This window comes from Schistocerca americana, chromosome 1, assembly GCF_021461395.2.
Source record: "Schistocerca americana isolate TAMUIC-IGC-003095 chromosome 1, iqSchAmer2.1, whole genome shotgun sequence".
Classification (NCBI taxonomy): Eukaryota; Metazoa; Arthropoda; class Insecta; order Orthoptera; family Acrididae; genus Schistocerca; species Schistocerca americana.
Window position 1 is genome coordinate 1112062108 of NC_060119.1, and position 14624 is coordinate 1112076731.

Consider the following 14624-nt stretch of genomic DNA (forward strand, 5'->3'; position numbering starts at 1 on the left):
AATGAGGGGAAGATTTGTCTGATGATGTGCCAGAAGAAGAAACAGGTGTCGATATAGAAGAGATAGAGACTCCAGTATTAGAATTTAAAAGAGCTTTGGAAGACTTAAGATCGAATAAGGCAGAATGGATCGATAACATTCCATCGGAATTTCTAAACTCATTGGGCGGAAGTGGCAACGAAACGACTTTTCACGTTGGTGTGTAAAATGTATGAGTCTGGCGATGTACTGCTTGACTTTCGGAAAAATATCATTTCGACTACTGCAAAATCTGAAAAGTGCGAGAATTATCGCACATTCAGCTTAACAGGTCATGCGTCCAAATTGCTGACAATAATAGTACACAGAAGAATAGAAAAAAAACTGAGGATGTGTTAGATGATTATACCTTTAGGGAAGGTAAAGGCACCAGAGAGGCAATTCTGACGATGCGATTGTAATGGAAGCAAGCGCATATAAAGATCAAGACTCGACCTGGAAAAAGCGATCGACAATGTAAAAGATGTTCGATATTCTCAGGACAACAGGAACAAGCTATTGGGAGAGACGGGTAAGAATAACGGCAAAGAAAGTTGTGGAACGGTTAGATGGTGATCAGTTTGGCTTGAGGAAAAGTAAATGCAGCAGAGAGGCAGTTTTGCCTGCAAGCAAGAGTAAAGACAAAACAAAACGTATTCGTTTGATTTGTCGACCTAGAAAAAGAGGTTCAACAATGCCGAGTGGGGCAAGATGTTCGAAATTCTGGGGAAAATAGAGGTAAGCTATAGTGAAAGACGGGTAGTATACAATATGTTGAAGACCCAAGAGGGAATAATAAGAATAAAAGACCAAGAACGAAGAGATCAGATTAAAAGGGTTGTCGTCTTTCAGCCCTATCGAAGAAGCAACGAGGTAAATAAAAGAAACGTTCGAGAGTGAAAGTAAATTTCAAGATGAAAAGATATCAACGATAAGATTCGCTGATGACATTGCTATCTTCAGTAAAACTGGAGAAGAATTACAGCAATAATTTTATCTTGGAACTCTTCCATTTGGTCCGTGTTTGCATAGAAAAACAGTAATATCAGAAATTTAGTCCGCCTTGATGCAAAACACCTTGTTATACGTTTATTTCTTTATTCTCTCAAACTAGTTTCGGCGACAAATATCATCATCATCATTGGTTTTTTTTTAAATCTAAAACATGCAGAAAATTATCATGGTTATACAAACACAGTAGCACATTATTACAGTTTTACTATTCGTTTTTTGAAATATAGTTTTCTATGGATACTTTCATACTACCTTATTTATTGTATGTTACACTATGTTTTAAGCAATTATTGTCGCTGTTTGCGACATATTTTCTGTGCGCTTTTTTCTGTTGCCGGTTTTTACTTAGCGAACATCATGTCATCTGCAACCATGTGAGCGGCTGTTAGTAAACAAAATACTAAAAGGTGAACTTCGTATGTCAGTAGGGGTTGTGGTAGTGTTGTGGAAACCAGTTATTTGGTGTGTACTGAGCTGTTACTTAGCTAATCGTGTACTCACGTTCGTTGCATAATATGTAGCTGCTTTTATACAGAGAAAAACAAAACTTTCGCACTTTGTTTCTGATCCAGAATATTACGCCATCTTGCTGTTCGCGTGTGTCACGAGAGGTGTATGACATGTGGCGAGAAAGGCTCTGAAAAACTAGTGCAAATTACGACGACTTCTGTTCATTATTTCTCTGTGTGTGGTAGGGAAATGGTTCTTTCGCGTGTGTGTGCGTTCTGTCTGTGTCCTTGGTCAGTTCTCTCATAGTGGCAAAGAGTGTGATATTGCGAAGTGTTGTGTTTTCGTTTATTACATTTTCCCTTCGACTATAGCCTTTTGTATGTAGTAATTTTCTTCTCCTGTTAGTTGTCGGTACAGACTGTTGCTGTTTCTGAAAATGTGTAGATCGTTTTCGCTGTTAGTGGAATTGTGGTTTTTGTTCATTAGATGTTCTGCAGAAGTTGAACGTGTGCTGTCACTCTTTAGAGCTCTCATGTTCTCTGTGTACCGCATTTGGAAGTTTCCGCTTGTTTGTCCTATGTATTGGGCCTGACAGGAGTTGCAAGTGAGTTGATATATTCCAGCGTTGCTGAATTTGTCTGAGGTTTTTCTGACTGGTCTTAGTCTTTTCTGAACTGTATTGTTTGTTCTAAATGGTATTGGGATCCCTTGCTTTTTCAAGATGTTTCTTATTCTATGTGATATTTTGTTATTGTATGTTAGTGTGTACCAACTCTCTCTGTGAAATAAAATTGCCGGCCGGTGTGGCCGTGCGGTTAAAGGCGCTTCAGTCTGGAACCGCGTGACCGCTACGTCGCAGGTTCGAATCCTGCCTCGGGCATGGATGTGTGTGATGTCCTTAGGTTAGTTAGGTTTAATTAGTTCTAAGTTCTAGGCGACTGATGACCTCAGAAGTTAAGTCGCATAGTGCTCAGAGCCATTTTTTTTTAAAAATCAAATTAAGGAGAACTATTATCAAAAACTAATTTTAAGTTAAAATCATTTTAAATTAAAGCTATTGGAAAGTAACACAAATGCTTCAAATGGCTCTAAGCGCTATGGGACTTAACATCCGAGTCCCGTAGACTTAGAACTACGTAAACCTAACTAACCTAAGGACATCACACACATCCATGCCCGAGGCTGGATTCGAACCTGCGACCGTAGCAGCCTCGTGGTTCCGGACTGAAGCGCCTAGAACAGCTCGACCACAGCGGCCGGCGAAACTAGCACCTATTTACATTTTCAAGACATTAACGAAACCCATTCTGGACGGTAAAAGACCTTTTCAAAGTGCAAGACGGTATACGACCGGCGAAGTATGACTTTACATCCGCACGTTATGTGTGTAGTTTTAAAAAATACATAGGATTTTTCTTGTCATAAAATTCTACAACTGAAGTATTTGTAGTATTCTCAAGATAGCATTAGAATATTATAGAACACTTAAATGTGTAGCATTCAAAATATTTACAAATGTTGGCAAAACACATGTCTTACTACAACAAAAACTGTAGGACATGGCAGTAACTGCCTGTAGAGATCTAGTACGCATTTCTTCGCGAGCTTCTAAAATCAGTCACTAGACTAAAGTACCGACCAAAAACCATCATGTGTGCCTACGTACAACAGTCGGCCATAGGATATGCTAGAGAGGGAACGCTCACCGAGCGAGGTGGCGTAGTGGTTTGCACATGCGACTGGCATTCAGGAGGACGACGCCTGAAATCCACGTTAGGTCATCCAGATTTAGGTTTCCAGAGATTTCCCTAAGTCGCTTTACGTAAATGCCGGGATGGTTCCTTCGAAAGGTTGCGGTTGATATATTTCCCCATCCTAAAAACATTTCGAGTCTCTGCTCCGTCTCAAATGACTTCCAGGTCGACGGGATGTTAAATTCCAATGTTTCTTCTCTTTTTTCGGAATGTTCCACAGATGCGAAAGTAACATCGAGTGCGCCCTATGCAGCCGTAATAGAACCTCTGGTGTTTCCAATTCAGACAAAAAATTTATCAGTTACGATCAGCAGAACTGTAAGATAGTTCTCTGAAGGTGCATTTGTCTACAGCAAAGTATACTCGTGAGATGGTCGTAATAAACTCCACAAAGACTTGGACAAAATTATCACCAGGTATAACGAAAGTCGATAACTGTAAGATAATGCCTATAACAAAGGGAAGGAACAGTACAGTATCTGTTTACAAGATCAGAGATGCACATATTGAGCCCATTACACCGTGTAAGTATTTAGGCGTAAGGCTAAGAAGTGATAGACAATGTGACGAACACGTGAAATCAGCATTAGGAATTCATTGGAGAGGTTCTACGAAACTACGATATACGTTCAAACGAAATCGCAGAGAAGAAGCTAGTGCGACCAATTAGAGACTACTGTCCGAGCAGTTGAAGTAGGTGTGGCAATACACAGGGTGATCCGTGCTGATTTTACAAACTTTCAGAGATGATGGACAAGGGTAAATGTAATAATTTGAGGCAAGAGACCCCGGTTTGCAAACGACTGAGTCGAAAGTTATAAGCGAAAGTCGGTTTGATACCTCAGAAAGTGGAATACGTGTACCGGTACTGTTGCTGCTAAGCTTGTAGGGTAGAACATTTACAAAGGTTGAAGTATGGACCATAGATAATAGTGAGGAGTGCAGAGAGTTTTTGTCATTGGGAAAAATAACGCAACCGTTCCTATCATTTGCAGTGCAATAAAACTGTTAGTGACTTAGGAGAACTATTCGAGGATCAATTACCTATTGCATACGACCCACGTTTTTCGTTTTAAATTTTCCAAGCATTCTCATAGCTAATAAAAATTCACAAACACAGAGTTTCAGGACTATCTGTTAGAGAATCTATATGGGGCTAAGAGAAATTAATTTATGCTTTTTAGTCTGTTTTAAAAGCGTGTGGTTTTTGAAAGCTTATTTATTTTAATAATTATTTTCTGCTTTTTAGTCTCGTGTGTGTGAAATTTTTCAATCGATTTCAAAAATTTTGATGACATTACAACAGATACATGTGGAAAATTTTAGGTTTATTTCTGTTTCTTCGAGGTAACCGATATTGACTAGTGTCCAAAATTAAAGCAAAAAATCACGCTTTCCCCATCTTGTGTCTAATTCACAGTATAATCATACAAACTGTCAACAGATGTGTATTCAGCCGTGTTCTGCACGGAAGATGGTATTCCAGTCTGCGGACAACCACGTCTACCATGACGTCAGCCACCTATCAAGCGGGCTAATGTTCGCCAGGTGCTCCCACATCCACAGTCGCCGAGTACACAGACGGTACAGTATGGCACAAGGAAGACGCCTACCAGACTCTTATGTGGTGAAGGGCCGTGAGAAGAGTGTATGCAGGACAGTCACAAACTGATGAGGCCCGATGGCTCAGTAACAATCGTTCTGTTGTTTCTGGGATATGGCAACAATTTATAGAGACCCGGAAAACCGGGGTAGGACCGACCACGTGTCATATCAGAAAGACAGGACCGTTATTTGACTGTAATGGCACGATGGTAACGCCTTAGTCTGCGCGGCAGCTGGCACCTGACATCACAGCATCCACTGGGCGTGTTGTATCGAGGCATACGGTGTACAGAAGATCCTGGCAGAGTGGCCTTTATTGTCGCAGACCTGCTACACGTGTACCTCTGGCACGTCTCCACAGAAGGGAACGTCTAGAGTGGAGTCGCCACTTGGACGGTCAACAGTGGGCCAATGTTCTTTTTACAGGTGAGTCTCGAAGTGGTCTGAACTGCGATTCTCGACGGATTTACATCTGGAAGGAACGTGAAGCACAATTTTGGGACGCAAACATTGTGGAAAGAGACTGGTATTGAGGAGGATCCCTAATGGTTTGAGCAGGGATATGTTGACCACTCGAACACCTCTTTATCAAATTGTGCGGGTGAGTCGGCGAGGTTTAACTGCTATCAGGTATCGTGAAGAGATTTTGGGAACTCATGTGCGGTTGTTGCGCGGTGGTGTAGGCCTAGATTTCGTACTGATGGACAATAATGGTCGACCTCAAAGAGCACCACTTGCTGATGTTTTCTTGGAAATGGAAGATACCGCACGCATGGCGTGGCCTGCTCGCTGTCCAGATTTGAATCCCATAGAGCATTCTGGTGTGCATTAGGCAGATAGGCTGCCTCATGTCAGCATCCGACAACCACTCTCCAAGACTTGCGGGCGGCTCTGCAGGAACAATGGGCGTTATTGCCTCAACATATATATCATGATATATATCATGATATCATTGTTGGATGTGAGGTCCTTCTGTTATGCAAAACATCGTTTTTTCTCAGTACCCAAACTTATTTCGGCACCACTGTGCCATCATCAGTGGGTTTTCGCTTTTATTTACTGTGTAATGTGAACATTTTTGATAAATGATTATAAAATTATGTGGATGTTTAGTTCAAACCAGAGATAGTTTGGTTGCATGTGACAACCTACCTGTAACAATTAAAAGACAAGTGATACGGAAAATTCATGCACACCAAATGTAAAGGTATTTACAAAAAGAAACGAACTACGGTTTGCACTAAACATCCATATAATTTTATAATCATTTAACAAAAATGTTCACATTAGAGAATAAATGAAAACGACAACCCACTGATGATGGCACAGTGGTGCCGAAACATGTTTGGGTACTGAGAAAAACCGGTGTTTTGCTTAACTGGCGGACCTCACATCCAAAAATTTTAACAGCAAATACGGCCAACACAAGGAGCTGCAAATCAAAATGATGAATATTTGATGATATTATACACAACGTGTTCCGTCGCTGTCAGGCCTGTATTGCTGCCAGAGATGGTCACACCCCATACTGAGCACATTAACTAGTTGTCGGAATGTGTGTGCAAATCCGTTAAGTTGGGAAAAACGAAGAACATTTTTGTCTACCTTTATGCATATTGCAGTTCTTTACGTTTTGTACACTCTATATTGTTTCTTCTTTACTGCCATCTGTCTATAGATTTTTGTGGCAAAATAAACACATCCTTGCAAAATTCCTGTTCGTTGCTTTATTTTTGGACACCAGTTGTGTGTGAAGACAAAAATTAGAGAGAATCGAGCCCACACGGAAGCATACCAGCAATTGTTCTCACTACAAAGCATTCGCAGCTGGAACAGGATAGGGGAGAAATATCAGTGATACTCAAAGTACCCTCCACCAAACACCAGACAAGAAAGCAAGTTAATATTGGCTGTCATCCAGTCCTGAGCTATGCTGAAAGTTTCAAGTCCGTAACTCATTGGGGCGATAAAAACGTTCGAAAGCTGTACTGCCCAGAATCGGTATGTCATTCGGACAAAATCAGAGTGACCACTGAGGAAACCATCCCACTGGCGCACCAGGTTGAAGATACCCGCTTGGTAAAACACTGTGTCCTGCTGCCTGATGAAGTCCGTAACAGCAATCTCCACATCGTCGTCCGACAAGAAGCGTCGACCCTTGAATACCTTTTTAAGGGACGGAAGATGTTATAATTGCATGGGGAGAGATCAGGACTGTAGGTCACATGTTCAGGTGTCTCACACTTGAGAAGGGATACCTTCTCCTGCCCTCCTCGATCGACCAGCGTCTTGGGTCGATTCGCCAGCAATACGGAACTTATCGCACCATTTCACTACTGTACTTTTCGACAAACATGCTCCGCCAAACACGTCTATTAGCCGCTGGATGTTTACAGGTGTTTGTCCTTCGGGACCAAGGAAAGAATAATAGCAGTTTGGTTCTGTTTGGACGCATTTGGTAATTACGTTGCAAGTTTCCGCTTTTACCACACACACATCGGGAAGACACGAATGCCGCACTAATCACTTGCATACGTGCCGGTGCTTATATACCCGCATCGCAGTCGCGCTACGTTGCATATACGCTGAGCAACGCCCTCAAATGGAAACTTTCTGATCACTGCTTATTGTTTAAAAATTGCAAAATGTGTACCAACGAGACAGTCAGACAAGAAAGCGACCTAATGGAAAGTGTTAAAAATGCCTAGCAAACATGAGCTCTAAAATGCAATCGTACCATCTATGAGCACTTGTTAATCCTCTGTTCTGCGAAACGCATTTATGCTGCAAGCGCTTTGCTTTCCATATTTTGGAAGGAGGTAATATGGATCGAAATAAGAAAAAAATTTCTGGTAAATACGAGGTGCGACAATAAAGTAATGAGCCTTATTTTCTTTGCAAGATGTGGCAACCCTGCAGGCTTGAGTCGGCACAATATCTTTGAGCTTGGTCTATAAGCTGCTTCTAGTCCAAGCGGCACATCGATGAAACTAGTCAGTTGTGAGTTGTGCTGTAATAAGTTAACATGTGTTTGGGTCTCTCGTCATGGAAATGCAATCGCGTAATATTGCGCAGTGGTATGCCATTTATTATTGCGTTAAATTGGGTTACAAGGGCAACAACTTAAGGTGAGCTTCAGAAGGGTTTTGGAGCTTAGGTTATGTCAGGAGTTCAAGTTTTTAGTTGGCATAAAATGTTTAGTGAAGGCAGAACGAATGTTGAAGATGAAGACTGCAGTGGACGACCATCAACCACACGGACGGATGTCAACTTGGCCAGTGTGCGTGAACTCGTGCGATCTGATTGAAGATTATCCGTGAAAATGGTTGCAGAAGAACTGAACATCAATCGAAAAATGGTTTGTCTAATAATAACTGAAGATCTTGGTATGAGAAAGATTTGTGCAAAAATTGTCCCCAAAAGCCTCACACCACAGTAGCAAGAAACACAGAATTTTTAACCTCAAAACAAATTTCAGTACTACCACAGCCACCTTATCCACCACATATCGGTATGTGCGACTCTTTTCTATTCCCAAGAGTCAAAACAGCAGTCAAGGGACACTATTTTCAAACAACACATGATGTCCAAAAAGCTGTGACGAGGGTCTTGGAGGATTTACAGAAGATGAGTTCCATAAATGTTACCATGAATGGCAGAAACGCTGGAAAAAGTGTGTGCAATCAGAAAGGAACTACTTTGAAGGAGATAACACTAAACTTGACTAAAACGGTAAGCAACATTTCTTTTTCACATCACTCTCATTACTTTATTGTCGCACCTCGTATGTACACCTTAAGAGCTACAAGCACTTTTTCAGCAGATGAGACCTGTTTCAAAGTATCGTAAATGAGCAAATGCTCACAGCCCATAAGATATGCACTTTAGAGACCGTATGTACCCCGTGCACCATGGACCTTGTCGTTGGTGGGGAGGCTTGCACGCATCAGCGATACAGATAGCCGTAGCGTAGGTGCAGCCACAACGGAAGAGTATCTGTTGAGAGGTCAGACAAACGTGATGTTTCTGAAGAGGGGGAGCAGCCTTTTCAGTAGTTGCAGGGGCTGCAATCAGGATGATTGACAGATCTGGTCTTGTAACATTAACCAAATTGGCCTTGTTGTGCTGGTACTGCGAAAAGGTGAAGAGAGCAAGGGGAAACTACAGCCATAATTTTACCCAAGGGCATACAGCTTTACTGTGTGGTTAAATGATGATGGCGTCCTCTTGGGTAAAATATTCCGGACCTTCGGGGGGGGGGGGGGGGGGGGGGCTACTCAGGAGGACGTCGTTACCAGGAGAAAGAAAGAAAATCTGCTGTTCTACGGTCGGAACGTGAAATGTCAGATGGCTTAATGGGGCAAGTAGGTCAGAAAATTTAGAAAGGGAAATGGATAGGTTAAAGTTAGATATAGTGCGAATTAGTGAAGTTCGGTGCAGGAAGAACAAGACTTCTGGTCAAGTGTATACAGGGGGTATAAATACAAAATCAAACAAGGATATTGCAGTAGTAGATTTAATAATGAATAAAAAATAGGAGCACGGATAAGCTACTACGACCAGCATAGTGAACGCAACATTGTAGCCAAGATAGACAAAAAGACCACGCCTACCACAGTAGTACAAGTTTATATGCCAACTAGCTCCGCAAATGATGACAAGAAACGTATGATGCGATAAAAGAAAATATTCAGATACTTAAGGGAGACGAAAATTTTATAGTCATGGGGGACTGGAATCCGATGGTAGGAAAAGTAAGAGAAGGAGAAGTAGTAGGTGAACATGAATTGGAGGTAAGGAATGAAGGAGGAAGTCGCCTTGTAGAATTTTGCGCAGAGCGTAACTTAATCATAACTAACACTTGGTTTACGAATCATGAAAGAAGGTTGTATACATTGAAGAGGCTTGGAAACACTGGAAGAATTCAGATACATTACATAATGGTAAGACAAAGATTTAGGAACCAGATTTAAAATTGTAAGTTATTTCCAGGAGCAGATGTGGCCTCTGACCACAATTTATTGGTTATGATCTGTAGATTATAACTGAAGGAACTGCAAAAAGGTACACTGTGTGATCAAAAGTATCCGGACACCCCCAAAAACATACTTTTTTCATATTAGATGCACTGTGCTGCCACCTACTCCATATCAGCGACCTCACTAGTCACTAGCCATCGTTAGAGAGCAGAATGGGGCTCTCTGCGGAACTTACAGGCTTCGAACATGATCAGGTGATTGGATGTCACAAGTGTCATACGTCTGTACGCGAGATTTCCAAACTCCTAAACATCCCTAGGTCTACTATTTCCGATGTGATAGTGAAGGGGACACATGAAGGGACATGTACAGCCCAAAAGCGTACAAGCCGACCTCATCTGTTGAGTGACAGAGACCTTTGACGGTTGAAGAGGGTCGTAATGTCCAATAGGCAGACATCTATCCAGACCATCACACAGGAATTACACACTGCCTCAGGATTCACTGCAAGTTCTATGACAGTTAGGCCGGAGGTGAGAAAACGAATTCCATGGTGGAGCGGTTGCTCATAAGTCACGCATGACACCGGTAAAAGCCAAACGACGCCTTGCTTGGTGCAAGGAGTGTAAATATTGGACGACTGAACAGTGGAAAACCCGTAGTGTGGAGTGACGGATCACGGTATACCGCGTGGCGATCCGATGGCAGGATGTGGGTATGGGGAATGCCCGGTGAACGTCATCTGCCAACATGTATAGCGCTAAAAGTAAAATTCGGAGGCGGTGGTGTTATGGTGTAGTCGTATTTTTCATGGCATGCGCTTAGGCTTGCACCCATTGTTGCTGTGCGTGGCACTATCACAGTACAGGCCTACATTGATGTTCTAAGCATCTTCTTGCTTCCTGCTCTTGAAGAGCAAGTGGGCGATTGCATCTTTCAACAAGATCGACCAACTTTTTATAATTCACGGCCTGTGGCGGTTACACGACAATAATATCCCTGTAATGGACTGCCCTGCACAGAGTCCTGACCTGAATCCTACAGAACACCTTTGGGATGTTTGGGAACGCCGACTTTGTACCAGGCCTCACCGCCCCTCATCGATACCTCTCCTCAGTGCAGCACTCAGTGAAGAAATGGGCTGCCATTCTCCATGAAACCTACCAGCAACTGATTGAACGTATGCCTGCGAGAGTGGAAGCTGTCATCTAGGATAAGGGTGGGCCAACAACCATATTGAATTCCATCATTACCGATGGAGGGCACCACAAACTTGTAAGTCATTTTCAGCCAGGTGTTCGGATGCTTTCGATCATATAGTGTAGGAATTTAAGGAGATGGGGCTAGGATAAACTGAAAGAACCAAAGGTTGTAGAGAGTTTCAAAGACAGCATTAGGGAACGATTGACCAGAACAGGGGAAAGAAATACAATAGAAGAAGAATGGGTAGCTTTGAGAGATGAAATAGTGAAGGCAGCAGAGGATCAAGTAAGTAAAAAGACGAGGGCTAGTAGAAATCCTTGGCTAACAGAAGAAATATTGAATATAACTGATGAAAGGAGAAAATATAAAAATGCAGTAAATGAAGCAGTAGAAAAGGAGTACAAACGTCTCAAAAATGCGATCGACAGGAAGTGCAAAATGGCTAAGGAGTGATGGCTACAGGACAAATGTAAGGATGTAAAGGCATATATCACTAGGGGTAAAATAGATACTGCCTACAGGAAAATTAAAGAGACCTTTGGAGAAAAGAGAGCCATCTGTATGAATATCAAGAACTCAGATGGAAAACCAGTCCTGAGAGGGAAAAAAAAAAGGTGGAACAAGTATATAGAGGGTGTATGCAAGGGCGGTGTACTTGAGGGCAATATTATGGAAATGGGAGAACCAGCTACGGGGAAACTCTTCCATCTGGTGAGCAAGAAGTGTGAGACACGTGAAATATCCGCAGACTTGAAGAAAAACATAATACTACCAATTCCAAAGAAAGTTGATGCTGACAGGTGTGAAAATTACGGAACCATCAACTTAATAAGACACGTTTGCAGAATACTAAAACGAATTCTTTACAGACGATTGGAAAAACTGGTAGAAGCCGACCACGGGGAAGATCAGTTTGGATTCCGGAGAAATGTAGGAACACGCGAGGCAATACTGATCCTATCACTTACCTTAGAAGGTAGGTTAAGGAATGACAAACCCGCGTTTATAGCACTGGTAGACTTAGGGAAAACTTTTGAAGATGTTAACTAGAAAATCCTCGGCCATACACCGAGCAGTAACTTGCGGAGTGCTTTTGTCTCATACAACGTAAATCTTCTGTTTGGCTCAGCGGATTAGATCTTGGTACTTCTGCTTGCTATTTGTCGATATCTCTATTCGAAATCAGGGAACTCTCCCAAGATTTTAATTTCAAATAGGCGTATGGCTTATTCCATGTTACGAAATGCGGGGAATCAGGTGATGGTTGTATTTTACTTATGCCATTCATTGTTTCATTTCTGTCATTAATTTTGATATCCTCGAGTCACTGGAGTTGTGGCTGTTTCTGATCAATTCCACAGAAACTGTTGTAGCATTGCTTTGGTATACAAAGGTGCGCTTGCCGACAGGGCTTTAATGGAGTGCTAGTTGGGTGATTCAACATTGACGATCATGTTCATCACCCCTTCACGAAGTTTTAGAGCGTCCCACGACGACTATAACACTCCTCACTTAAATTATTTACGATTGTAACTGCACACTTCGTCACACAAAGTAAAGGCACTTTAATATTCACTGGTACAAGAAAATCAGCTGCGAGAAATTCTGTAATAATCAATCTGGCTTAACTGCTAAAAGTTAAGGCAAACATGTACCACTACTAGTCATTTCTGCAGTAGTAAAAAGATGCATCTATCTAATATCTCGAGTTTAGCAGGTTCTCCATTATATTCCGATACCACAGATAGATTAAACTCGTGTACTGTAGATCTTGTTTTTTTTCTTCAATTAGCGTGGATAAAATAGTGTGTCTGTTGTCCACATCTACATGGATACTCGGCAAATTACTTTAAGTGCCTGGCAGAGGGTTATCGAAGCAACTCCACAATTATATGAAGGTGGTATCTGTTCTTTCGGACACAGTTAAGGCTAACCAGCATTGACCTTCTTCTTCTCTGCTGGTTGCACACACATTTCCGAACTCTTACGGGACTCGGTAAGATTGTCTGCCGCGAGTAATGAGTGTAATGGGCAGGGGCACTACGAATGTAGTGTGTGGACATTAAGTTGGGAATGTGAGTCTCACGGGGAGCGTGCAAGAGATAAATCCCAGCAGTCGCACTACCTTCTGTGCCCTCAGTGGCTCAGATGGATAGACCGTTGCCATGTAAGCAGGAGATCCCAGGTTCAAGTCACGGTCGCGGCACACATTTTCAACTGTTCCCGTTGATGTATCTCAACGCCTTTCGACAGCTTAGGGTCTTGATTCAATTATCACCCTCAGAATTCTCTGTCATACCAATCTCGTATAGCACGCGGAAAGAACGAACACCGATATCTTTCCGTACCAGCTCTGATTTCCCTTATTTTATCGTAGCGATCGTTTCCCCCTATGTAGCTGGATGTCAATAAAATATTTTAGCATTAGGAGGAGAAAGTTGGTGATTGGAATTTCGTGAGAAACGCCTTTGTTTTAATGATGTCCACCTCAAATCCTGTATCATTTCAGTGACACTCTCTCCCCTATTTCCCGATAATGTAAAACGTGCTGATCTTCTTGGAACTTTTTCGATGTAAGTCAATCATATCTGGTAAGAATCCCACGCCGCGCAGCAGTATTCTAAAAGTGGACGGACAAATGTAGTGTAGACAGTCTCCTTAGTAGATCTGTTACATTTTCTAAGTGTCCTGCCAATAAAAATCAGTCTTTGTTTAGCCTTGCCCACAACATTTTCTATATGTTCCTTCAAATTTAAATTGTTCGTAATGGTAATTCCTATGTATGTAGTTGAATTTACAGTCTTTAGATTTGAATGATTTATCGTGTAACCGAAATTTAATGGATTCCTTTTTGCACTCATATGGATGACTCACACTTTTCATTATTTAGGGTCAACTGTCAATTTTCGCACCATTTAGATATCTTTTCTAAATCGTTTTGCAATTTGTTTTGATCTTCTGATGACTGTATTAGTCGATAAACGACAGCGTCATCTGCAAACAACCTAAGACGGCTGCTCAGATTGTCTCCCAAATCGTTTATATAGATAAGGAACAGCAAAGGGCCTGTAACACTACATTGGGGAATGACAAGAATCACTTCTGTTTTACTCGATGACTTTCCGTCAATTACTACGAACTGTGACCTCTCTGACAGGAAATCATGAATCCAGTCGCATAACTGAGACGATATTTCATAAGCACGCAATTTCACTACAAGCCGTTTTTGTGGACAGTGTCAAAAACCTTCTGGAAATCCAGAAATACAGAATCAATTTGAAATCCCTTGTCAATAGCACTCTAAACTTCATGCGAATAAAGAGCTAGTTGTGTTTCACAACAACGATGTTTTCTAAATTCGTGTTGACTGTGTGTCAACAGACCGTTTTCTTGGAGGTAATTTACAATGTTCGATACAATATATGTTCAAAACTCCTGCTGCATATCGACGCTAATGATATGGGCCTGTTACTCCTGCTTACCTTTCTTGAATATTGGTGTGACCTGTGCAACTTTCCAGTCTTTGGGTATTGCTCTTTAGTCGAGCGAACGGTTTTATATGATTGTTAAGTATGGAGCTATTGCAACCACATACTTAAAA